Below are 27,670 nucleotides of genomic sequence, written 5' to 3'. Positions count from 1 at the left end.
TTCCTTAGCGATTATCAACTAAGTATGAGACACCTATGCTCAAATATTTTATTTACACCTGTAGATTACATATTTGTGATATGTTTGATGGAACGTTTGTCATGGCTAGTAGGGGTCTAGTCAAGGTCTTATTCAAGTAATTCCATGTGTACTGTCATTTCTCTGTTATTTTACTATTATGAAGATGTCATTCAATTTTGGGTAGTGAACTGGGCACTAGGCCTAGAAAAATGGCTCAAATCTTGGGGATGCTAGCACAATACTGTGAAAATTAGTCCCTAGACACTGTCTTGCAGTCCTGTGAGAGTGTCCAGAGGTCCTTGAACGTTGGCATGCCCATAGCATGAGAGTGTGTAGAGGTCAAGTGGTCCAAAAGCTCAGTGGGACCAAGGGGCAGGCTGGCAAAAAGGTTGGATTGGCTCCTGAGGGTCATAATGCTGATGTTTAATGTCTGTATGGTGTGTTTCTGTAGGTTCCACTTCCTTAACATGACTTAGGAGGTCGAATCATATCATAGTGGCCTGTCATTGCATGTTTACCCCGACTAGTCGGTTGCTTGGGTAGATGTTGGAGGAGGGTGTTACAATTGTTTAGTTCATCACCATGTTTTTCTCTCCTTTGATTAAAAACATGCTACCTATAGTGATGGGGACATTGTTTATTTGATTCCATTAAGACAATATAAAGGAAGAGAACATCATAAGTTTTTCCCATTGACTCTCAATTCACCCCAGATTCAACTTAACCACTTCATTTTCCATTACATTTGATACTTAGTTATTTTCCATGAACACATGATATACATTGATGGAAAGAAAAATGGGAAAAATAACTTTGATCCTTTTCATTATACTTTTAAGTTTTTTTTATGTGATAAGGAGTCAACTGCTATATGTTGGATAAAGATTTTAGAGTCTTTGACAACAATCAGAGAGGAAAAATGACCTTTTCTTGCAAGAATTTATCCTTGCAGTAATGCATATGATTTCTCTTGAATGTCTAAGATTGATCCCAATCCCTAAGCATTAGACAATTTTCCTCCAGGGCAAAGAATAACCCCTCCCACTCCTGCCACCTCTATATTCTTCTTTGAAGCACCATCAAAGCATAATATATGAGAGGAATAATATTTGGTCCAATTCTCAAGTTCTTCCTTGGGTAAATGTAGCTGCCAAAGTTTCTTACATGATTGAACTTTATGAGGGTAGATTAGCATATATGGAGTTTGAAGGAAATATTTCTCTATGCATACCTTTCCATTTCATCTAGATTTTGGGGAGCAACCTTGGTTTGGCATTTATGAGACCATAATTTTGAAATTAGATAAAGAGAATTTAGGATCACACATTATGGGGAGATCTTATGGTCTTGAAAAATTACTTTATTTTGAGCTAACTAGATTTTCCAACTTATGAATTTGGAAAAGCTATCCAAATTTGCTTTCAGAAAGGGTTTCCTTAAAAGGATTTTGTGTAATGTTTATCCAATGAAATAAAGAAATTATTCACAAAATAGGGCCGAATTAACCTTACCACTAATGAATGTAGATCATGTCTCCATATGTTTTGAGAGAAATTACTTTCAAGGAAAAGATGGGGGATAGAATCCTCTTGAGAAAAGTGGAGGGGAAACCAAGAGGGGCCATGTATACCTTTTTTTTTTAATTTTCTACAGTTAGAATTTTCTCATGAACAAGAGACTAACAAAAAAATGTATTTAGGTGGGTTGTTTCAAGTTCATGTATTATCCAAAATCCTAGATTTGGGAGGCTCTCCTTAGGGAAAGAGTTGCAGAATATTTCCTTCTTTGACTGTATTTTTGAAAATTTCCATCCCCTAACATCTTTTTCACTCTTGAGACTAAGGTTGCAGCCAACTAAATGAGCTTCCAAAGAGAATGTTATTTTCCTCATATGAGGTGGAACTAAGTGTAGGTTCTACCTTGTCCATCTACCCTTGCTATTCTAGAGGGAGGTATCTTCCAATTTTGGCTTTCCCTACAACGTGATCCATTCGTGAAGGGGAAATAGATCTGAATTTATTTCCAAAGAAAGTCATCGCAGAATCCCACATTTCCATATATTTATTTTGTCTACCATTTCCTAGAATCTGAGTTAGATATTGCTTAATAAGTGAAGCAACTAATGGAATTAGTTTCCAAATTGGGGGTCGTCCTCTAGCACAAGTGAGGAAGTCCAAACAATTTAAGTGATCCCCAAAGAAATATTTGAGCATAATAACACTTTACCACCACTCTTATATTTGAGATACTAACCTCCATACCAACTTTGCTCCAATAGCCAAGCTCATTATGGAGGGATCTTTTATACATAATCTGTCATAGGTTTTTGGGGTTTTGATTGGATCTATTTTTGTAAAATGGGCAACTATCCCCTATACTCATCTGATGTTACTCCAAGTGAATTTATTGACATGTGCTTTAATATATATTAGTCCTAACTTTGCAATAAGATATTCCATCTGTTTTTGGAATTAATCTCTTACTAGGGATTTGACTTTCTTTATCCAAGGGTGGAGAGTATTATTAAAGTCCCATCCCATACTACAATGTTACCTCCACTCAAAGTCTTCTAAAGGAAGAAGAGAAGAACAAAATTCTACTTTTTCCTTATAATTAATTGGCATATAAACAGTTATGAAGCCACATATCTTTTGGTTGGAGATATGCAAAAGACGAACAACCAACCAATGGGCAGACCTCTACTAACAAAGAAATTCAAAATGGGAAGAGGACCATCACATGGTTATTTCTCTCGATACTCCACCGGAACTAACTGCTAGCACTTCACATCCATGTATCAGGTTAAATTTTTTTTAGGGTACCTTGATCCCACATTGTTGTCTCTTAGAGGAAGAGGGTTAACAACCTTTCTTTTCTTACTATGCTTTTAATTTCTTCCATTATTTTTTTTAAATGCAATCCTTTACAATTCTAGGAGATAGTCTTCATCATTTACTAGTTGTTTTAGAGTGCCCTTGCATTGGGGTTGGGATGCTTCCCTTTCTAGTGTTCTTAGGGGCCTTGTGAAATGCGACCTCTAGTGATATTTGAGATCCTATCTCTTTATCATTTGCACCTTGTTCACTTTGCACGTCTCAATTGGTATTTCTCCCTGCTTTCCTATGAATTTTGACCTCATCCTTTTCTGTTTCCCCTTTAGAATTTTCATCTTTGAAACTAAAATGAGTTCCTTGTGGATTTTTCATATTTTTAGGGAAGAGAAAAACCTCTTCATTCTAAGAGTCTTCTTCTTCTTCCATCTTTTCTATTGTGGGCACCTTTTTTGATGGCAATATTTTGGCATTTTGATCTTCATAGCTTACATCAGTGGGATCTTTAGGGGGGGGTTCTTCTAAGGAATTTCACCATCTTCATCCATTTGGTTTAGTATTTCATATTTGTTTCCTTGGGCTTATATTTCATTATTTTTTCTAGACGAGGACCAATTTTCCTTTGTGGTTGCATATGTAGGGGATTGGGAGTCCTTTGGGCCATATTTGTTTTCTTTTGTAGTTTTTGCAATTGTACTTTGTCGAGCAAAGCCCTTTCTATGTTTATATTGTTTCCATTGATCTCATTCTTCAATCTGTTTATGGGATTCTTTTGTTTTTTGGAAACTCCTGGAAAAATGTCCATAGTCATGGCACATTTTTCACTTAAAAGGAAGTTGGTCATAGTCAACTTTTTAAATATGGTTCCACTTGTCCAACTACGAATTGATTGCTACTGGAAATTCCTTGTCCAAATATACTTCTACACATATTCAAGCACAAGAAAGCATACCCTCTCATGGGTCAACATGATCAATGCATTGATCCAAGGCATTGCTAATTTTCTTAATGATCTCTTTGTTCTAACAATGCAACAAAAAATAGGATAGTTTCACCCACACGAGAACTATAGAAGGAACATCACTTTCCAAGTTAAAATAAGGGATTTAATGATCCAAATAATGACCTTGGGTGGTTGTAAATTAAGGTCCACTACAAAAAATTAAATCCTACTTTGCTTTGTTTTCAAACAAGAATGTAAAAAAACCCCTACCACAAAAGGAAACAAAGATTTGACCCTTAATGATAGGTCTCCAATTCTTATTAATCCAAAGATTTAATGATCTCGGAGACAATGAAATGCAGGTAACTTATACTATCAAGCCTTGATCTACGAGTTTGTCGACCATTAATAGGGATTGATTGATATAGACTACAATTTTTGGTATTTCATCTAGTTTTTTGGGCAAACCTAGATGGTTTTTAGTGTGGAAATTGAGGACCACCATAAACTAGAGTATTAAAAACTCCAATTTCTGGTTTGATGGAGGCAGGGGATGGTAGGGGGACATGCCCTCCATAACCTGAAGCCATCATGCAACTAAGGCTTCATAAATCGATATTAAGATGTCAGAGCTTTAGCAACACAATTCATGTATTAATTGGAGATATTACATATTTAAAAGCATAGCATTATATAAATTTATTTATTCATAATGATAATGGATTTGGAAAATTCATAATTAATTAAACAAATTTTTATATTATTTTTAATAAATTATGATTAATTATAATAAATTATTTGAAGTAGGGTACATTTAAAATATATATGTCTTTTTCACGATATTTTTCTGGTTAATTTAATCAAAATAGATAGAGAGTGTTAAAAAATTGAGTTTAAATTGTTTAATCAACATAATTTGAGTGCCCCGAAGGTTTTAGAGGGTGTTGAATCCATTTATACATTCAAAAGTATATTTTTAACAACAAAAAATCTTGAAATTATATATAGAGAGAGAGAGAGTTAAAAACTTTAGTTTAAATTTTTTAATCAGCATAATTTGAGTGCCCCGCATGTTTTAGAGGGTGTTGAATCCATTTATGCATTCAAAAATATATTTTAAACAACAAAAAATCTTGAAATTATATATATCATCCTCTTTTATATATATATATATATATAAGGGGTAGTCTAACTTAGAGACGAAATGACATTTTTCACCGCATTTTTTCTGATTAATTTTAAAGAAAATCCAATAAAAATCTTTAAAAACTTGGGTTTAAGTTGTTTAGTTTTTAGATGTGTTGAATCTATTTATGCATTCAAAAATACATTTTAAACAACAAAAAATCACATATTTTTAAAAATTGTTTTACCAAAAACAACTATCATTTATTATATATTTTTATAATTTGTAATATTAACCTAAATCTAATTAAGGTAGTTAACATTACATATTTCATAGTTCATACCCAATATTCAATAACACAACATTATTTTGAAACAAATTTAAAATATCCATACCACACCAGAAGTAATATTATACAACATTTATTTTCATACCCAACATTCAATAACACAACATTATTTTGAAACAAATTTAAAATATCCATACCACACAAGAAGTAATATTATACAACATTTAACACGGGGAAACATGGTATTAGAATTTGACCACTTATATACCACCTGCCAAAGCCTTAAATGCCAAGTAGCAGGGCTGATAGTGGCCACACTTATATACCACCTGCAACAGCCTTAAATGCCAAGTAGCAGGGCTGATGTGGCCACACTTATATACATACCACATGCCACCGCCTTAAATGCCAAGTAGCAATATAACATTTAGCAAAGTCAACACCGTTATATAGCATTTAACGCTGTAGTGCTTTGGGATATTAAAATAATTAAAATTTGACAACACTGTAACCATGAATGTCAGATAACAGTGGGGATGTGGCCACATATTAACTGTCCATATTTATAGCAGATCACATTGTGTAACCTTAAATGTCAAATAACAGTGTGGATGTTGACCACACAGCTGACCACATTTATAACAGATCACATGGCGAATAGATATTTATAACAGATCACATGGTGAATAGTAATAACCAGAGGAGAAAGCAAGCATTGCTACTAAATATTTAAGGCTGTGGCCCTATGAGGGTTTGAAATATTGAAATCCAAGAAACCACCTAGCATGCCTTGCAACGATGTGGATATTGACAACATAACATTCCATATTTATAACTTGAAGCTTATATTGCATTAAAATAAATTTTGTGACCTGAAATATTCAAATCCAACCGACTATTTAGGATGCCCTGTAACGATGTAGATGTTGAGAGTATTACATTTTCATTATAATTGAAGCGCTGAATTTATATATACAATCAAAAAATTAATTGAAATAACATAAATTAAAATTTTATCTCAAAATTTTCCGCCAAATTCCAACACCAAAAATCCAACTAAATACAATTCAATTTAAATGGCAAAAATCCAACTAAATACCACTCATTTTAAATTGCATTACAATAATGCAAAAATCCAACTAAATACCACTCATTTTAAATTGCATTACAATAAATTCATTGAAACGTAGCGATTTCCGTGCAGAGTTGGCAGAAGAAGTACGCATATCGACCGCCGCCATTTATTAGTGTTAAGACATCTGTACGTATAAGCCGCCACTTATTAATGTTAAGACAGTTGTACGTATTTTCAATGAACTTGGAAAAGCCGTTGGAAAATACCAACGATGATATGACTGTCGGGTACGCAGGGTAGAACCTATTTAAAAGGCTTGCGATAAAGAAACAAACGCGCAGGGCTGCAACGGCTTCAAAGTTTTCATGAAAATGGAAGGTGAAAGTTGTGAATGGTGTACGAGAGACCGCACAGGTAAAGCAACGGAGGGAGTGAAGGAGCTGCGGAAGAGGAGCAGCAGCAGTAACGGCAGAATGGCAACAACGCTTAGAGAAAACAAATGTTGCCGAAGAGGAGAAGCGCAGGGAGAGAAGGATTTGTGCAGTGAAATGGAGTCAAGAATCGCAGAACTGCAAAAAAGGGAGGTGATGTTGATGGGGATAGTAGCAAATCTCCGGCAAGCAATGGGGAATTATGATGACGAATTGGAACGAATTAAAGAGACAATTTTGGAAATGAAGAGCGATATGAATCAGATAGCAGGCCGAATCCACGAACTGGAAGAGTTGAATGCCGTCAAGGATAGATTTATAGACACCCACCTGAAAATGGGTTGCACCTTCTTCCCTCCGCCAGACGAGGGAAATGATAACGACACATCAGACAGTTCGGAGTAGGATTGCTCATGGGAGGAAGAGGGAGCACCCAGCGAAAGCCAAAGATAAATGAAAGAATCTGCCCAAGTTTTGGTTAGATTTCTTGCAGTAATTATAGTTGGTTTTGTTTTATAGTAAGTAAATCTCAATCTGTGTTTTGGAAATGTAGGTTGTTACTGAGTACAGACATGATGGTTTGGTTTAGTTTTGGAAACGTGGGTTGTTACTGAGCACAGACATGATGCTTTAGATTGTGTAGGATTTTGTGTTTTGAATTATGTGTTTAGAAATTTCAGCGGGCAGAGCAGATATCCAGCTTGGCCCTCTTTTGGTGCTCTATGTATGTAGTTTTGAATGGAAAGGCAAACTTCTCAAATTCAGCTGTAATATTGATATATTGCCTTACTTTTACTTCAACTCTCAAATATATTACTTTTACTTAAACTCTCAAATATATTAAATTGTCTGTAAAGCTTTACTGCATTGTTGGGCTTATACCTGAGTGTCTTTGTATCAATCCCTAGTTTCAATTTTTTATTTTTATAATTTGGATAAGTTTAGGTTTGGGCCAGTTTTAATGTTGGATTGTTAGATAGAAAAACAATCGCTAATTCATATATATATATATATATATATTATAATTTGGATAAGTTTTTAATGTTGGAATATTGGATTAAAAGACAAATGTTGGATAGAAAAATAAATGTTTGATAATGTTGAATAGAAAAACAAATGTTGGATAAAAAAATAAATGTTTGATAGGAGAACGAACTGCTCACTAATGAGATGCTGTTTGAGCTAGATTATGGATTACCAATGAGATGCTAGCTTGAGATCTAGCCTAGTTTGGCATAGAAAAACTAATGTTGGATAGAAAAATAAATGTTGGATGAGAAAACGAACTGCTCACCAATGAAATGCTGAAATGCTCAATCCAGAAAAGGCCAGAAAAGGCCTCAGGCCTAATTGATGCAACTGTTAGGCTCTCATTCTGAAGGAAGTAAAGAAAATTGAACCCATCTTTCATGATAAAAGACCCACCTCTCATAATAAAAAGCTAAAGACCCACCTCTCATAATAAAGACCCACCTCTCATAATAAAAAGCCAAAAACTTGACTAGGCTTCCACCAACTAAACACCAATCGGTCTTACCAAAGCTAGATCCTTCCATTTTTAATTGTTTGAGGACCCTCCCTGCTCCCTTATGTGTCCTCGGAAACCAGCTCCCCGAAAGACACTGGGGATTCCCTAGTCGTGGGTGGGGGCTAAACTTGGATTCCCTGGTATGTAGTGTATTGGATAACTAGGTTGAGAGGGTTATCTTAACTCGATTGTGCCTCTGGTCATCAGCAGCGATAATGGTTGACTTTGTTGCTGTGGCTTCCTCTAATTAAATTTTCAATAACTAAACATACTGTCGAATTGGCACAATTATATAAATCATATATCTCCATACAATGATACCTTTTCCGTGGTCGCTGTAATTGTATGAAAAATAAACGTTGTTTCAAAGGTTTAAATGTCAGAAAACATAGAAACAATTGAGATTATCAGCATCAAATATTCATTTTATTCGAAAGAAGAAAATATGAATGGTTGGCCTTCCTACAATGGAGTCCAACCCAAAAAAAAAGATTCATCTGAAATTGCCACCTTTCTCCTGCAAAATTTTCTGTCGCCCAGGTAATTGTAGTGGCCACCTTTCACCATTCTTCTGCAGAAAAGCCGGTCACCCCAGGTGATTGTATTGGTCACTTCTCTCTTGCGAAATACTCTACTAGGTCACTGCTCTATTACCCTTTTCAATAGAACTTTTGGGTGGATAGAATGGAACTTCAGGGTCTTAAATTGGAGTAATTTGGGCGTACACTGTGTTTACTACGATAGCATCAATCCCAAAAATCAAACCCTCGAGTAAATCGAGTAATTTGGGCATTCAATCCACCCTGCTACCAATAGATGGAAAGATGTCAACGCTATCAAACCGGACCCAGATCTGATGTATATTTGTTTTTACGTCATAAAAATTGTGACATTGTTCAATCGACACAGAGAAACACACATTCCTTTTTTATATATATATATATATATAAAAAGTTAAGGTATATTTCAGATACATTTCAAAAAAAAGAGTAAAAGTTATGTTTTTTTGTCTTGAAAGTTATGAAAATTTTGGTCATATTTTGAAAAAATTCTGCAATTTTGTAAATTTAAGTAAACTTTGTTAAAATTCATAATTTTAGGTGCTTTAGACGTTTTTGATGGTGCTGAATCTGTTTCCACCATCAAAAACATGATTCAAACACTGCATCTACAAGATTTTTTGAAATATTTTTGCCCAGAATTTTAGGTGTCTTAACGTTTTTGATGGTGCTGAATCTATTTCCACCATCAAAAACATGATTCAAACACTGCATTTACAACATTTTTTGAGATATTTTTGCCCAGAATTTTAGGTGCCCTAGACGTTTTTGGTGGCGCTGAATCTATTTCCACCATCAAAAACATGATTCAAACACTGCATCTACAAGACTTTTTGAAATATTTTGCCCAGATTCCGGTCATTTTTGGCCATAGGGACAATTCCTCCGCTTCAGTAGACGACTCCATTTATATATATGTTAAGATATACATTTATATATATGTTAAGATATATCTTAGACACATTTCAACAAAAAAAAGTAATTTGCATAAACTGATAGGTGATCAGCATAGCCAATTATCTATAGTATATGGAGTACAATCCAATAGTGTAGTTGTTAGGTTTTAATAATTGTGGGGTTAGTTTTATAAGTTTTGATTATTTGAAAGTTAAATATGTTTGAAAAGCATAGCCAATTATTTAGAGTATTATAGATAGTACAATCCAATGGTGGAGTTGTTAGGTTTTAATAATTGTAGGGTTAGTTTTAGAAGTTTTGATTAGTTGAAAGTTAAATATGTTTGAAAGAGAAAATTAAATAAGTATGTGTTAATATTTTTACAGTTAAATTAATTATTATTTTTAATTATTTTGGGATGGTTGTAATAATTAAAATATAGATTTTATTATTAATTAATTTAATTTTTGAATTATTTAATTAAAAAAATAAAATTAAGAATTAAAAAAATAAAAGTAAAAATTGAGCTTTATAGATATTTGAAATAGGAAAACTCGACATGTTTATGATCATTTCTTTCCTTTAATAAATTTATGTTTGTGACTATTTCTATTAAATATGTAAATAATGATGATAAGTTGGGTGGAGATTTGTTTGGTTACATTGAAGCATTCTTATGACCGTTTCTTCCATTAAATAAATTTATGTTTCTGACCATTTTTCTATTAAATATGATATGTGTCAGTAGTGATGACAAGTTAGATGGAGATTTCTTACCTTTATTGTATTAAATGCTCTCATGTTTGTGGCTATTTTAATAATTGGGTAGACATTTATGATTGATTCAAAGATTTTTTAAGATATTGAGTTTTTTGGATGGGTTTTTTTTTAAGATGAAAGAACAAGATCCATTAGGAGTCAAATTAAAATGTGTTTGAGTTATAATGGACTACATTGTTGTAGTAAACAGAGGCATACTATAGAGCCAGCCATATTGATGATTTGGATGTCTTTATATTTGTAATTAGTTGAACAATATTAAAATTAAAATAACTGTATAAAAAATATATTATCCTTCACAACTAGTAATGATGATATATTGAGAATATATCATAAAAGCGAAATTGTTACAAATTTAAAATCGTCACAAATATATTATCTATTCGTTATAAACTTGATATTGTTTACAAAAATCCTTAAATTAAATATTAAATATCTTCCATTATTTTAAATATTAGATTGTTTAAGAAAATTTTATTATTAAATTTAAAAAATTAAAAAATAAATATTTAAATATAATTTTTTATATAATATTTATTTTTAATATAGGTTTTAATATAATAAATAAATATTAAATATGATAATTTTATATATTACTTTATATTATTATTTTTATTTAATTATATTATTTATATTATTAATATATTTTTTGTGAGTTTGGGAGGACTATATCTTCATCATGATTAATATATCATTATCACTTTGATGGAGAGAGAGAATTGACATTTATATTATTAATATAATATTTACTAAAATATATGAAGATTTATTTTTTATTATTTTATTATTAAATAAAATATAATTTATTTAATTTTTAATCAAAGCAGTCAAGCAAGGGTTCCCTAAACCTTGGACTGAGAGCCTCATTATCCCTATTTTTAAAAGTGGGGATACAAATAACCCCTCTAATTATCAGACAATTATGATCAGCCCTCTCTTAGCCAAGTTATATGGTAGTATTTTGGAAAAGAAGTTAAGCATATGGCTTGAAAGTGAAGGTAAGCGAGCTAAAGGCCAATCAGGTTTCAAAAGGCATCATTCAACAACAGACCACCTCGTTACGCTTAGGATCATTGTGGAGGAATGTCGTAATGATAAATCTAATTTATTTTGTTGCTTTATGGACTTTAGAAAGGTTTTCGATACGGTTCCTAGATTCAACCTTTGGAATATATTAGAAGAGCTAAAGGTTCCTCTCGAGTTGAGCGCTGTCGCTATAAGATTATACGAGAATGTAATTGCCAAGCTAAAGAGCAATGAGGGGTGGTCAAAAGATATTAAGTGTAACATCAGAGTTAAACAAGGTTGCCCCCTCTCCCCTACCCTATTTGGCATTTGCATTGATAAGCTTGAAGGCTATTTAGAGGAAGCAGGATGTGATGGTACGATCTTAGATGGGATGGCCGTCATCCTTCTTCTCTATGTTGACGATATTTTTCTTTTCGCAAGGTGCCCATCTGATCTTGATAAGAAACTCAGGCTTCTTAAGGATTTCTGCTCTACCATGGGTATGACTCTTAACACTCACAAAACAAAAGTTATGATTATCAAATCCAAGAAGGACACTTACGCTAATTTTATGTATGACAATAATAACTTGGAGGAAGTGTATTCTTACAAGTAGCTAGGAATTGATATTCATCACAACCTCAACTGGAACCATAGCATTGAGAAAATGATTAATGGGGAGAGGAAAGCTTATTTTGGTCTTGAAAATAATTGTAAAAGAACTAACCTTGTAATGTGGGCTAAAAAGAAGTTCCTCTTTGAAACTTTAGTCACTCCTGTTATCTAATATGGCTGTGAGGTTTGGGGTTGTAGCATCTCCAGAGAATCATGGAGAAAGATTGAGCAAATCTAGAGGCGTTTTATAATTTATAACCTGAAAATTAAAAGTAATACACCCTATCATATTCTCCTTATAGAAGCAGGTCTTTCCCCTATTAAGAGCCTAGCTATGATTAGGTTTCTGCTATACAAGCACAAACTCAATAACATAGATGATCATAAACTTCCTAAGCTAGCTTTAAATTCCAGCCAAAACCACCTAAGGCTCAATCAGGGGTGGCATAAAGACACAAGGGTCTGGTTAAACTATTGGGAGTTCAACGAGAATGATGCATTGCAAAACATAAATAACATTAAAGATATTGTTACTTTTAAGTTTAAAGAAAAAATGTGGTGTGAGAAAGATTTAGCGGCTAAAAGAAAATTAAGTTATTATAAGGTCATCAACCCCACTGTAGAAGATCAAAAATATCTCTCTATTTTAACTAGCTCAAAGAAGAAAATTAATATAGCAAAGATTAGAACCAATTCTCATGAGCTCCATAGTGAAACAGGTCATTGGGCAGTTCCTAAAATGCCATGGATGGAAAGGATCTGCCATATATGTGAGAATAGGAACATCGAGGATGAAAACCACTTCCTCTTAGAGTGTCGCGCGTACAACCACAATAGATCTCAGTTTCACAATCTTTGTTACAATACTAACCTTCCTAGCCTTTTACAATGTCAAAATTATAGTGAGCTCGTGAGGCTTCTCTCCAGGTTTTTTGAGCATAGGAATAAAATCTTAAATCAAAGTAAATAATTTGTTTCTTTAGGTGCGATAGACAATGCTTGGTCTCAGCGGATGTTAACCATCATTATCATCATCAAAAATTTAGTTTATTTATTATATCTAGTTATATTTTAAAATTTAACTATATTTATAGTTATTCTAAATATTTATTTTAAAATTTTAAATATTATTTTTAAAGTAATATTATTTTTTTTTAATTAATTTTGTTTTTTAAACTTTTTATATAAATTAAAATTTATTTTATTTTTTAAAACTTTATAAAAAGGTGTAATTTAACTATACAAGATTATATAAGTAAATTTCTATATATTTGGATTTATTTTGAATAACACATTATTAATTCCAGAAATACAAATTTAAAATTATATCATTTAACCTATGATTATTACGAAAATTGATTTCCACTTTTTATCCCATATTTGTAGATTTTGGGTTTTATATATATAAAAGTTTTTCGTTTGTTATTATTTTTAATTTTACTTATTATTAGAAATCTTAAAGATCTCCAAACCATCCTTTTAGCTTTAAGAAAACCATTGACTTCCTCATTATCCAGGTTCTAAGCATTTCTGGTGCATTCCAATATGATGTATATCTAATAGTATGTTTGGAGATAAATCAACACCATGTAAAATCATAAATCATAATTTTGTTTATCATGAATTTTGCAAGCATTTACTTTTCTGGTTAAACTTTTTAAATAGAAAAAATGAGAGTATACATCATAATCATGATCTCAGAATGCAATCATAACATTAATAGATTTTGGAGGAAGATTTATCGTTCTATTCGATTGCAGTATTTTTGACACTTGTTTGCCTTATGTCGACAGCTTTCTTTCACCAATTAAACATTTGCTTGAGCTTTTTGTGTGGAAATATTTTTGCTTAGAATGCTCATATTTTCCTTAAAATAAATAATATTTGTAATTTCTGGTCTTTACATTTTCTTCATTTTTTTGTCAAATTAATTTAAATAAGCGACCTTTTATTTATATAGTTTTTTTTTTTTCACAAAATTTAAAATTAGAGGTAATAACCATGAATATAAGATTTTTTATTTAATATAATTTATTAAATTAAATATTTATTAAAAAATAAATATTTATAATATTTTTTATAGTATATTTGAGTTGAGAGATTTATTTTACAATTATTATGAAGGTGATGTGTAAAATAGTTAGTGTTCAATTCGGAGTTGACATGACTCTTTAAAAAAAAAAATTAAATAAAAATATATAATTAGCTATAATCAAAACATAAATGATTATACATATTTAGTTTATTTTAATTAAAGATATTATAAAACATTAATAATCACATTCTTATTGTGCTCACTTGGTTCATTGGTATTTCACTTTGGCTCTTAAAATAATAAATAAAATATTTCAATATCTATTTTATATAACTTTAAGAAAATAAAGTAATTAAAAAAAACTATAATAAACTGTTTGAATATCCCCATATATATATATATATATATATATATCCTGGAATGTGTGTTAATGTTTAGCTTGGTAGAATATTTCATTGTTCAAAAGGAAAAAGTAATTAAAGCTAAAATAATTTAGTTATTTCTTAATAAGAGTAAAATGTGTAACTCATTCAATTTTTAATTTAAAATATTAATAATAATAAAATAATTAAAAATACAATTTAAACAATGAAAAATTACACATGATCTATATAGAGAGATATAAAACCACTATAGATCTACTTTAATCATGAATTTATTAAGTACTAAAAAGTTATTTAATTTTTTTTGAAGTTTTGCATTCTAAAAAAATTTACATATAATGAGATTTGATACCTCTAAGCTTCTCCATTTGCTAGATCACTAATAAGCCCCAAGTAAATATGCCTTTGCTTCATGTGTTTTCACTTTCCATGTGAGAGAGTATGTTGGTTTTTAGTTCATCTGTGGATTTTCCAATTTTATGATGACTTTTGCAAAAAATTAAGTTTGGTACAAGTTTTTGTTAGATTGATTATAATGATTTAGTGGTTTTTGTTGGGATATAGGGTAATTGTTTATAGTGATTTAATGGTTTCTAGTGGGATATAGGGTTGATAAGGTAGAAGTGATCATTTCTTGGCTAGCCATTTTAAATATTCAATTGAATTAGACCCAAATGTGATGGAGGAGATGGATATGTAATTATATTTCTATAAGTTACATTCAATTTATAACATTTTGTTCATTCATTAATTTTTGTTAGTTCTTTTGACTCTGTTTAATCTTTTAACAACATTTTGGAGCAAAGCTCTTGTTTGGTTTTTTTGGATTCACAAAATAGACAATTTACTAAGATATCTAGGATATCTAACTTTAAAGTCTTATTATTCTAGTATTTTTTTCCTTTCTTCTCGGAAAGATGAAATTTTAGGAATTAAAGTTTTATTTTGAGTACTTACTTTTGGATTAAAGAAAAAATAAGATAATGATCTTTTAGTTTTGCTAGATTTCACAATTGCTTTGGGGAATCAATATAATGATAATGTTTACTTATTTAATGTCATCCAACCGTCATAAAACATTGATCTTATAAATCGAACAACTAAAACTAGATATAGGCGGAAAATGATAATGTTTACTTATTTAATGTCATCCAATCATCATAAAACATTGATCTCATAAATTGAACAAATAAAACTAAATATAGGCAGAAATTCTTACGAATTAAAGTTTTATTTTGAGTACTTGCTTTTGGATTAAAGAAAAAATAAGATAATGATCTTTTAGTTTTGCTGGATTTCACAATTACTACGGGGAATCAATATAATGATAATGTTTACTTATTTAATGTCATCCAACCATCATAAAACATTGATCTTATAAATTGAACAACTAAAACTAGATATAGGCGGAAAATGATAATGTTTACTTATTTAATGTCATCCAATCATCATAAAACATTGATCTCATAAATTGAACAAATAAAACTAAATATAGGCGGAAATTCTTACTAGTGAAAACCACAAAACTTCTTTATATGCCAAGATCTTGTAGGCACCAACCTACTATTACATAAATTTGTAGGAACCAACCTAAAGGAGACACAAATCCTCTCTGCTTCTTAATAGGCACCAACTTACAGAGGACACCAATCCCTATTCTTCTTTGTAGGAACACACCTGTAGGAGACACTATCTGCAAATATTAGTAGGCACCAACTTACTTCACTAAGTCTGATTTCCTCTTCACAATCCCTATTAGTTGTTTATGCTTTCTCCAATTCTACTTGTTGCTTTTCTCTTTACGAATTTTGTTAGTTTCTCTTGTTTTCACCGAGTCTATCTGCGACTTCTTCCTTCACCAAGTTTACTTCTCCCAAAACTTGTTTCTTCTAGCTTCTTCCCAAAAATAAATATATACATCAGGCCACATTTAATTTTACAAATTAGTTTAGAAATTTCTACCATATTTCATCCCAATTTAATAAATTGAAACATCTCGCTCAATTTCCACTCGCTCAATTTCCAATCCACTCTAGCTCACCAAATACCAATATTGATCTTGACCACTATGTTGTATTTTTCTATTTCCAATCCACTATATGTCACCAAATACCAATATTGATCTTGACCAAGATGTCGTATTTTTGCTTTTACGTTATAGAAATTTAGACATTGTTCAATTAAAAAAGAGAAACACAGATCGCCTCTAGAAAACGGTGAGTTTATTCTATTCTGGTCTAACCGACGTGGGAGTACTCGATGCCCTTTTCAATTTGTAACAACGTTGAAAAATCTAATAAACATTGCGCCAAATGAAAACAATGTTGAAAATTCTAATAAACACTCGGCCAAATGAAGATTAGTTTATGAAAACAACCGTACTCATCTAGTTATTTTATTAAAAGTAATATATTTATTATTAGAAATATTTATATGTGATATAATGATTGAGTTGAACATTTTATTCTACAGTGTCTTCATTACGGTGTTGAATTTGGATTTTACATATATTTTTTTAAATCAAAATAAAATAAATAAATATATAACAAATTTTTTTAGATAAAAATAATAATATAAAAATAAGTGTTTGGTTTGTTTAATTAAAAGTATTATAAAACATCAATAATCTTATTCTCAGCGATTATATTAAGGAAAAGTGATAAAAATATTTCACTTACTCTCAACTATAAATAAGATATATAATTAGAAAACAAAACTGAATGTTTTCTCTCCACTCTCACTAAAGCTATAATTAACATGAATCTATACTAATACATAAATACAAACAACATAATTTAGATTTCCAAACATAAAAATTCTATTAAATATGTAAACATTTCTATCCATTGTTTCCATCTGTAATCTTTACATCTTTCATACTTGAAATTTATTGGAAATTTATGCAAATGTTTTTAATAATTAATTGTTTTTATGTTTACAATGTTTTATATTTTTTAAATGAAATCTTTTAAAATTTAATGTGATGTAACAAAAGTGGTTTAGGATACTTTTAAATTACTTTTATTTAATTATTTATGTTTTTAATATAAAATTATTAAATTTAATAAAATGTATTTAATAAATTAATAATTAAAATTAAGGTTTTTTGATGGGGTGAGAAGCGTCGAAGGGCATAATGTTGCGGGCGAGCTTTCCACCTCACTGCTTCAAGTAACATTTAAGATAGGGTGGTGTGACCTGTCCCATATGCATTTGCATGCAATTGAATTTAATGTGATGGAGGCGAAGCTTTCTATAAATGCACTACTTTTTGCTACCAGGTTGGTATAGTGGGGGGTTCGCAATGAGGAGTTTTTCCTATCTTTGGTACAACCAGGTCTATGGTCAGAGCATCTTAGATTTCTATTGAGAATTCATTGGCAAACAACTTTGGTGTTTTTTCTTACTTCAATCCCTGGTCTGGCTTGGTCTGAAGATTTATGTGGAGATTTGGTTGTGGTGTTTTGTTCCCTAAGATGTCGTGGACATGGTCCTCCTGAGTTGAAGTATTCTTAGAGTGGGTGGAACCAAGGACTCAAAGGCATGGTTGGTCTTTTATATATTGGTCTGTTGGTTGGGAATTGGCTCCTTATCTATACAGATGATTTGGAGATTTCAATGGTTCACTTTAGTCTACTCCATGGTCCATGTCGAGTGTCTCTACTCGTGGTATTTGTCGAGTGTCTCTACTCGTGGTATTTCTATTTTTCTCTATCTTGACTTTCCTTAATTTTGGCAGTTCAATTGTGGGTATTTTTCATGGTTAGATGTTTTGTTTCTATTTCATTAAGTGGATAAGGAGGGTGGTATGAATTTTATATCCTAAAGCTTTGGTTGGTAATTCTCTTGTTTCCTGTTAGTTCCATTTGTTGACCACCCTCTATCTGTAGACTTGCTCTCTATTTTTGGCATCTACTTTATCCCTATTTCTAGTCCTCCTCTGTTCATTCTCCTGTAGTTACATTGCTCCACTGGTGTTTTCTCAACATGAACACCCAACCTTGACAATGCATGTGTAGCCACCAAGGTGGGTGCGGTTTTTGTGGAAGTGAGGGTGGTTGAGTTCCTTAGACTTGAACTAGTGCCCAAGCACAGAGTCATGAGGTTGTTAATATCTACTTCGCTACTATTCCACCAGAGATTCGACGTCTTGAAATTATCTTTGTTGATGAATGCCTTATTTTTCAGACTCTGATGTAATTAAAGATGTTTCCCACTGAGTTTCCAACCCTGGTCACACTAGGGGAAAATGGGAATAGTAGCTCAACTTAATTACTCTCCACTGGCAACTTAAAACTCTTCCTGGCAAAGTTTTAAAAGAAAATCAAGAGGAACAATACATTATATTTTCTATCATTAATAATATCAAATGTGTTCAAATATTTCAACGTTCTTATCTGAAAAGTTTGGGAGCTCGACTAGCTCACTTGGAGAGCCACTTATAGTGTGAGTCCAAGCCTTCAACTCCTCTAGGTTCTAGCATTAAAGTATTTGCACTCGTGGCCTCCTCGAACTCTTGAAGGTTTGTTTCCTTCAAAAATATGTTCTTCTGTAGTTTTCTACTTGATAAACTAGTTGAATTTCAATTAATTTTGTACTCGTATGCTTTTTTCCTCTAAAAGTGGGCAATATATCCGATTTCCCTAGTAGCATAGTAAGATTGCCTTCTGTAAAATTATAAAACCATAAAGAAATAGTAAATGTAGGTTCATGTTTTGAATTTATAAATTAATACAAAACTTAAAAAAATAAAAATAAAAATTAATATTAATTTATTTAAATATAAATATAAAAGCTTTCGAATTTATTTAAATATAAATATAAAAGCTTTCGAATTTAATGTGAATATGTTAAAAGTGATTTAAGATTATTTTAAATATTTTTTATTTAAAAAAATAAAAATAAAAATAATTAAGTTTAAGGAAATTTATTTAATATATTAAGAACTAAAATTAAATTAATTCTAAAAACACATTACAGTTACAATTATTAGAAAATTAGGGTTTAAAAAAAATAAACACTAACTTTGGATACACTTCCATCAGAAAAGAACAAAATGCATCACGGGATATATAAGTACTATAGGTAGTGCACTCAAATAGTGTAGTTGCTAGGTTTTAATAATTCTAGAGTTTGTTCTATAAATTTTGATTAGTTGAAAGAGAAATATGTTTAAAAAGAGAAAATTAGAGATGTATGTGTTCATATGTTTATGGGTGGTTGTAATACTTAAAAGTAATTTTTATTGTTAATTAAATTTATTTTTGATTTATTTAATTTAGAAAATATAAAAAATAAAAGTATATTTAAATATTAAGAAATTTTGTAATCTTAATCGCAAGGCAGCTATGAGCTAAACGGTACCACATTTCCAAAAATCTGTAGACTTCTGAAACGCTGCATGTCCAGGAGGCTGGGAACTAGATCAGAATGACAGAGGAGGAAAGGGGGGAGAGATCCCCTCCTACCAAGACGTGGTGGTAGGGGATTCTTGCTAGAACACAAGTAATCAGAAACAAGCAGGAGATACAAACAAAATGTCAGGACCTATCCTCGAGGCGAGATGGCAGGCAGGCAACAGAGGTAAATGTTTACCATGTGCGACGGAGAAACCGAGATTTATCATTCCGATGAACAAATTGGAGCAATACAAAAGTTACATGAAATACCACGCGCTAATATGTAAGTTCATCAGAGTATGGCCGACAGAAAAGGACCTCACCAAATGGATTTAGCAAAAATGGCAGCCCCGAGGTCATATCGAGCTCAAGCTAGGAGCTAGAGGCTTCTTCACGGTAATATTCTCGAACCTGCAAGACAAAGAAAAAGTATTTGAAAATGGTCCTTACTTTCATTATAATGTTGGATTGTTTATGAGATACTGGGAAGAATGCTATGACCCAGACAAGGAAAAATTTCTGGCAGCCCCGGTGTGGGTTAGGTTATTTGGTCTCCCAATGGACTTCTGGGACCTAGAGATACTGGAGGGCATAGGAAATATGATAGGCAGATTTGTCAAAATAGCAGAAACGACAAAAAAGGAAGATATACTTCATATGCGAGAATATGTGTATACATGAACATAGTTGAACCTATCCCAGACTCAGTGGAACTAGAATACCATGAAGAGGTATGGCAGCAAACTCTAGACTACGAACACATCCCATTTAGATGCAAAAGATGTCATGAGTACGGCCACCTATTCAAAGAGTGCCCATTGAACATAGAAGAGGGAGAAAACACGAACAAACAATAGAGGAAAAAATCAAGAAGATAAGGAAGGGTTTCAAGAAGTGAAAAGCAAGAGAAGGCAAGCAAGAGAGAACACCAACAGGGGGAAAAAAGACTATCAAGCTCATCCAAGCAGAACAAATAGCTTTTATGTGTTACAGGGAGAAGAAGAAGAAGACAATGAGGTCCAAACAATGGACTATCAGGAAAAAAGAAAAGAAAGCAGTTCAAGTCAAGGCAAGCTAAACCCCAAGAGGAAAGCCCAAAGAGAGCCGACAGAGAAGGAGGAGAAGGAAGATAGAGAGAAGATGGATAACACCACAATGGAAATAGATACAAGTAGAGGAGAAGAATAAGCATGGAAGAAGAGGTTTTGAGGAAACTGCTGAATAAATGGAGACACCTAGATGAAAGATTCATTCTAAAAGACCAAAAAAGATTATACAGAGAAACATTCCAACAGTATCAAGCTAAGTAGGGGCAGGGGCAGGTGGAAATGGCAGAACAACTGGGGATGCATTAGGACAACTCCCAAGAATACTCAAATAAAATGAAAGGAGAAAAGAAAAGAGGCCGAAGAAACCTACAAAAATATATACAGATTATGGGAGAAATGTTGGTGAATACAGGGAGGGTGGTACCGTTATCGGCGATATTCCAGCAAATAAACAAAGTAACCCAGTGATAATCACATCCTGGAATATAAGAGGCCTCAACAGCAGAGGTAAGCAGAGACATTTAACTGAGAGACTAAGAAAAGAAAAACCGCATCTCATGCTGCTACAAGAAACAAAATTACAGGAGGGAGAATGGAATTCATACTAAGTAAAATAAAACCAAGGTATGAATGCATGACCATAGATGCGAAAGGTAGTGCGGGAGGTATAGCGACACTGTGGAACCCAACAAAGATCACAGTGGACTATTGGGTGGGTATGAAAAGAATCCTCACGGGGCAGTTCTGTCTAATTGGAAACAGAGAATGGTTCTTAGGCTCTACAGTATATGGCCCTCACATTCCAGTGGAAAAATAAAATTTCCTCCAACAAATAAAGAAGCTTGGTAAGCTCCACAACAAAAAAATTTGGCTGGTAGGAGGGGACTTCAATTTGATAACATCAACAGAGGAGAAAAGAGGAGGATTGCGAAGAGAAGAGCCAGAAATGGAGAAATTCATAGATCTACAAGAAGAACTAAAATTGGTAGACATCTCAACTATAAACGGAAAATATACGTGGAACAACAAAAGGGGAGGGAGTAGACAGATAAGCTCTCGGTTGGATAGATTCTTGGCAACAGAACACTTCATTGGCAAAGGCATATTCTATGAAGCATCAATTCTTCCATGTCTAGGGTCGGACTACTGGCATATTAAATTCGAAGTAGAAATGAATCAAGGAAACCAAAACAGACCCTTCAGGTTTGAGGCATTTTGGCTAAGAGAATTGACCCTAATAGAAAAAATGAAGGAATGGTGGAATGAGAATGAGATAGTAGGGAGAAACCAGATGCATACCTTTCAACTTAGACTAAAAGATCTAAAAGGTAAAATAAAGAAATGGAATAAGGAAGAATTTGGTAACATACAGAAGGAACAGGAGATAATCCAAACAAAGATGAAGAAAGTACAACAACAAATAATCAATGAAGGTAGAAGTGAAGGGATAGCAGAAGAGGAAGGGAAACAGATTAATAAATTGGAAGAAAGAAGACACCAAGAAGAGATCATATGGAAACATAAATCAAGAATCCAATGGTTAAAGGAAGGAGAAAGAAACACAAGCTTTTTCTACAAAGCAATGATCTATCATAGGCAGCAGAACAGAATCTTCTCCTTAATGGATCGACAAGGCAATCATCTCACCTAAAAGGAAGAAATGGAGAATCTGTTAGTACAACACTTCAAAGGGTTCCCATCATAACCAAACATAAGAAGGGAGGATAATATTAATAAAATCACACAGCACATCCCCAACCTGGTGAGCAGAGACCAGAACATGGCTCTATTAAGAGAAATATCTAAAGTAGAGGTAAAATAGATAATTAGGAATATGGCGAGAAACAAAGCACTAGGGCTAGATGGATTCACTACCAAATTCTTCCAAGCGACATGGCCATTCCTAGGCGAAGACATAGTGAAATTAGTGGAGGAGTCCAAGTGTACCAAAAGAATGCACCCGGCCCTGAATTCCACATTTTTGGCCCTGATCCCAAAGACAGAGCATTCGGAAGAACCGCAAGGGTTCAGACCAATAGCACTTTGTAATGTCATATACAAAATCATGGCTACAATTATGGTCAACCTTTTAAAACCTATACTACCTGGGTTGATATCTCAGGAAGAGACAGGTTTGTCAAAGGCAGACAAATAATAGATGGCATAGTGGTGGCACAGGAGGCAATTCACTCATTAAAAAAATCAAAAGCCAAAGGAATGATGGTTAAACTAGACTTGGCTAAAGCCTATGATCGACTGAATTGGGAGTATCTACAACGAATACTGAAGGCATTTGGCTTTGATGCAAGATGGATAAGCTGGATAATGTCAATGGTAACAACCCTAGTTTTGTCAATTATGCTCAACGGATCTCCTACAGAGGCATTTAGCGCAACCCGAGGGCTCAGGAAGGCAACCCACTTTCTCCTTTCTTGTTTATCCTAGCAATGGAAGGCCTTGGAAGGTATATAAATGCGAAAGTCAGAAGTGAACAGTATATTGGCCTTAGAATATGGGGGAATGACCTACCATTAACCCACCAGCAATTTGTAGACGACATAATGATGTATGGACAGGCATCGCTCAAGGAAGCCAGGAAAATTATAGAAATCCTCACAGACTTCACTAGTGCCTTAGGGACGAAGATAAACAAAGATAAGTCTGATATATTTTTCTTCAACACATCAGCACCCTCACAAGCCTTCCTAGCAAGAATTATGGGATTTAGAATAGGAAATTTCCCTACAAAATACTTAGGCATTCAGCTAAATGATCAGTAGAGCAGAGTGGCTAACTGGAAACCCCTGTTGGGGAAAATCCAAAGAAAGATGCAGAACTGGACATTCAGAATTTTGAACATGCCAAGTCGTGTAATACTACTAAGGTCAGTATTACAATCTATCCCAATATACCAACTAACTAGTCAAGCGACTCCCAAAACAGTATGCCAAAAAATGATAGACATTTTCAAAAAGTTTTTATGGCAAGGGCCTAGAATGGAAAAAAAATGGGCGCTTCTATCATGGAGCTGGCTTAGCAAACCCCTAAAAGAAGGAGGCCTAGGACTCCAAGATCCCTACATACTGAATCAGGTTATGGGAGCAAAGTTATGGTGGAGATGGATACAAGGAGGGGTAGACCTTTGGAAACAACTATGGGAAAGGAAGTATGACATGCCTAGGTCTCTCGAAGGAAATCTGAGACTCCATAATGATAAGAAAGGTTTAGCAATATGGAACCTAGCTATAGACAACATAAATCTGATCAGCAATCACAGCTTCTAGGAAATCAGAGGAGGTGACAAAGCTAATTTCTGGGAAGAAGCGTGGCAACAGAGAGAAAAATTAAACAGCAAGCCCTAGCTAGAAGAAGTCCACCAATATACTAACCTCAAGGGGAAAAACAGTGAAAAACTTCTGGTGCATAGACCCAGGAGAATACTGGAGAAAGTGGAAACAAAAACAGGACTGGCCAGAAGCACCAGAAACACCCCAATGGAAGCTATACGAAAATGAAATGGAAACTAGGAAAATAGCAAAAAAAGAAGGGCCGAACATACTAAGATGGGGCTATAGGATCAAAGGAATGTTTACAATTAAAGAGGGTTATCAACTACAAGCAGAACACCTCAGGCATCAAGAAACAAATACTTGGGAAAGCATATGGCAGGAAAAGACATGGCCGAAGGTCGCTTTCTTCATTTGGATCCCACACCACAACCACACACTAACATGGGATCAATTGCAAAAAAAAGGGATGCAAGGTCCCTCGATATGCGTCTTATGCCGAGAACGGGTAGAGACAATGGAGCACATGACCAATGCATGTAAATATAGTGATAACCTGTGGAAACAACATAATCAACTCTTTGGAGTCAGTGATAGAAATCTAAATAACATGAAGAAAACAATAGATAATTGGCGGAAAAAGCCTTACCAAAATGCAATTCTGAACCAAGCTTGGAGAATTTCACTAGGATTTGTCCTGTGGGAAATATGGAAGAAACGAAACAAATTGATCTTCAAAGAAGAAAGAAGAATAGAAGCAGAAAAATGCCACCAGATAACCCAGAACATACGAGAGAGAACACTGGCAGAGAAATGGTACGAGGAAGACTAGAAAACTAATCCACACGAAGAAAGGGTTATGAAAAGCCTGAACTTGAAACCCAATATGTTGAATGCATCTTCGTGGAAACACCATACCACCAAAGGCGAGGAGGCAAATCACTATAAAAGGCCTCAGAAGGAATTCATCAAACTAAATTTCGATGGGGCTGCAAAAGGGAACCCTGGAGAGGCGGGGACAGGAGGATTATTCAGAGATGACAAGGGGAAGACACTTAGAGTCTACGCTATGGACTGTGGAAATGTGACCAACAATGAAGCAGAGCTTCATGCTCTAAAAAGGGGACTGGAAATTGCAATAAGAGAGTGATTTCAAAAACTACAGGTAGAAGGAGATTCAAAAATGGTGATCGAAATGGTGAAGAAGCTACAGCAAGGAACACAGTGGGAAAAGATCAGCCAAAGCTGGAGAACTGCATGGCTGGTCCAAGAGATCAGTAAGCTAATTAGACAGATAGACTATATCATCCCTACACATGTCTAAAGGATGGGCAATGTGGCAGTAGATAATCTGGCAAATTGGGGATGCGGCCAGGTAGGTAGAAATTTAGATATAAAAGCGGAAGAGCTATCACAGATGGAGGAAATGGAGAACTTAGTGAAGATACTAGATAAAGACAAGGAATAAGAGGAGAATCCCCAATCAGGGTGTAGCAACGTGGAGGAGGTGGGCCAACAGAGATGGGACCAAGAAATGGCAGGCATCATCCACATGAGTGCAAGGACAGGAATAAATTTGGGAAGTGGAGGGAGAGGACAGTGGGAAGGACAGGTGGACGAATAGGGCAGGGAGGAGCAAGCCCTGAGAGAAGGTCGGTGGAGCTGGGAAAGGAAGATAGTGAGGATGGCGGGGGGGCCAGCGAGAGAGCGGGCAGAAGGATGCCAGCAAGTGGTAGGACAATGAAAGAGGACGCGTAGAAAGAGCAGTCAGAAGCAAGCGAGAGTTAATGAGAGCTAGAGCAAGAAAGGACGGAGGGTCATCATCTTGAGGTGACAGCTTAGGGAAAAAAGCGGCGAGTAGTTGCGAAGGACAAGTGGTAGAGAATTGTAAGGACAGAATGGGAAGGGGATAAAAGATAAGGGAAGAGAGTTAGTTGGTAGTTACATGCAGAAGGCGAGAATGAGAGTAGGAGCGGAGAAAGGTGGTAGAGGAATGACGACGCAGCCCTGGGATTGCAGCGACGCCATCTCTGATAGTCAGTATGTTGTTCTATTGCCCCTAAACCTTAGAAGAATTGAGATGCCAAACAATATATGACTAGGGAAGGTGCCCAGGTTAGGTAGGGACTCTGTAAGAGCCGATTCTAGGAACTCCTGGAACCCTGGCTGGGTGAAGAATATAGATTTCTTAAGGAGTAAAGATAAAAGTAAAACCTTGGCGTCGAAGAAGGCGCCCAGAGAGAAAGGAGCAAGCCGAGGAAAGAAGAGCGAACCTGGTAAGGATGCTAGCCTGAGGAATCTCGCTCCAGCCAGGTGGCACCTGAGGCTCGGAGGAGATGTTGCAGGCATCATGAGTAGAAAGGAATCCACCATGGTGACCTTAAGAGATGAAATTCGAGAAATCATGACCCTTGTGAATCCTGCTAGGAATTCCTCGAGTAAAACTGAGAGAAAAAACAGAGAGTCATTTAGAATAAAGAAGATAGAGAAAAGTGAGAAAGGAAGGAATTTACCTGGTGCAGCACAGAACAGGGCCATGGTCCTGCAGCCTAGCCCCCTAGATAGGCTCTCCATGGTCAAGCTTCCCCGCAAAGTACAGAATAGCAATACAGACTACCCTAGTGGCGGTCCTATGAGGATGTCTTTGTCGAACTGTTTGGGCGACGGACGATGAAGCGAGACTAACCCGAGGAAAGAAGAAGAGAGGGTCAACAAAAATCAAAACCATGAGACAACGGGGGGAAAGCCGAAAGGAACCTTAAGAAATTTTAGGCCGTCTGGTCTTGAGCGGGATACCAAACATGGCTCTACTAATTGGAAAATTGATTGGGTATTACACCATCAGAACACTGATACTTTTTATGGTTATGTGATAGGTTTCACCATAAACTGCGTCCAATACAGAGTGGAGGCTAGAAAAAGGAAAGAAGCAAACAGTGATAGTGACGAAGACAACATGGGAAGAGATGGAAAAGAAGTGACCGGGAAGGGCAAGAGAGACACAAGAAAAAAGAACACAGAGGGGGTGAGAAGCTCCAACAGAGAGCAAAGCAAGAGAGGGGGAAAGACGGGACGAGAGCACATGAAGACCCTCATTGACGCATACATGGCAGGGAAGCCACCTGAGGTCAGAGCCCAAATAGCTGGTTGGAAAAGAGAATTAAATGACAACATAAAAAACCAAGACATTCCCATGGAAGAATGGGAGGACATGGTTCATGACCTAGGCACACACTCTTCAGACAAACGATCCAGCAACAGTGGGTCATGAAGAATGTGGTGGCCTGCGCTATGACTCTCAACAAAAAACAGGCAGCGAGTAGAGGTTCAAAGGTTGAGGAGGACACCAAAGAGAAAGATCCCATCAGAGCAGAGCTACTTAGGGAGATAGCGGCAATCCAGATCCAAACTTA

Source organism: Pinus tabuliformis, chromosome 3_1, assembly GCF_031772625.1.
Source record: "Pinus tabuliformis cultivar Carrire ecotype Pingquan chromosome 3_1, CPIR1, whole genome shotgun sequence".
In the NCBI taxonomy this organism is placed as follows: domain Eukaryota; kingdom Viridiplantae; phylum Streptophyta; class Pinopsida; order Pinales; family Pinaceae; genus Pinus; species Pinus tabuliformis.
This window is presented reverse-complemented; position numbering follows the sequence as displayed.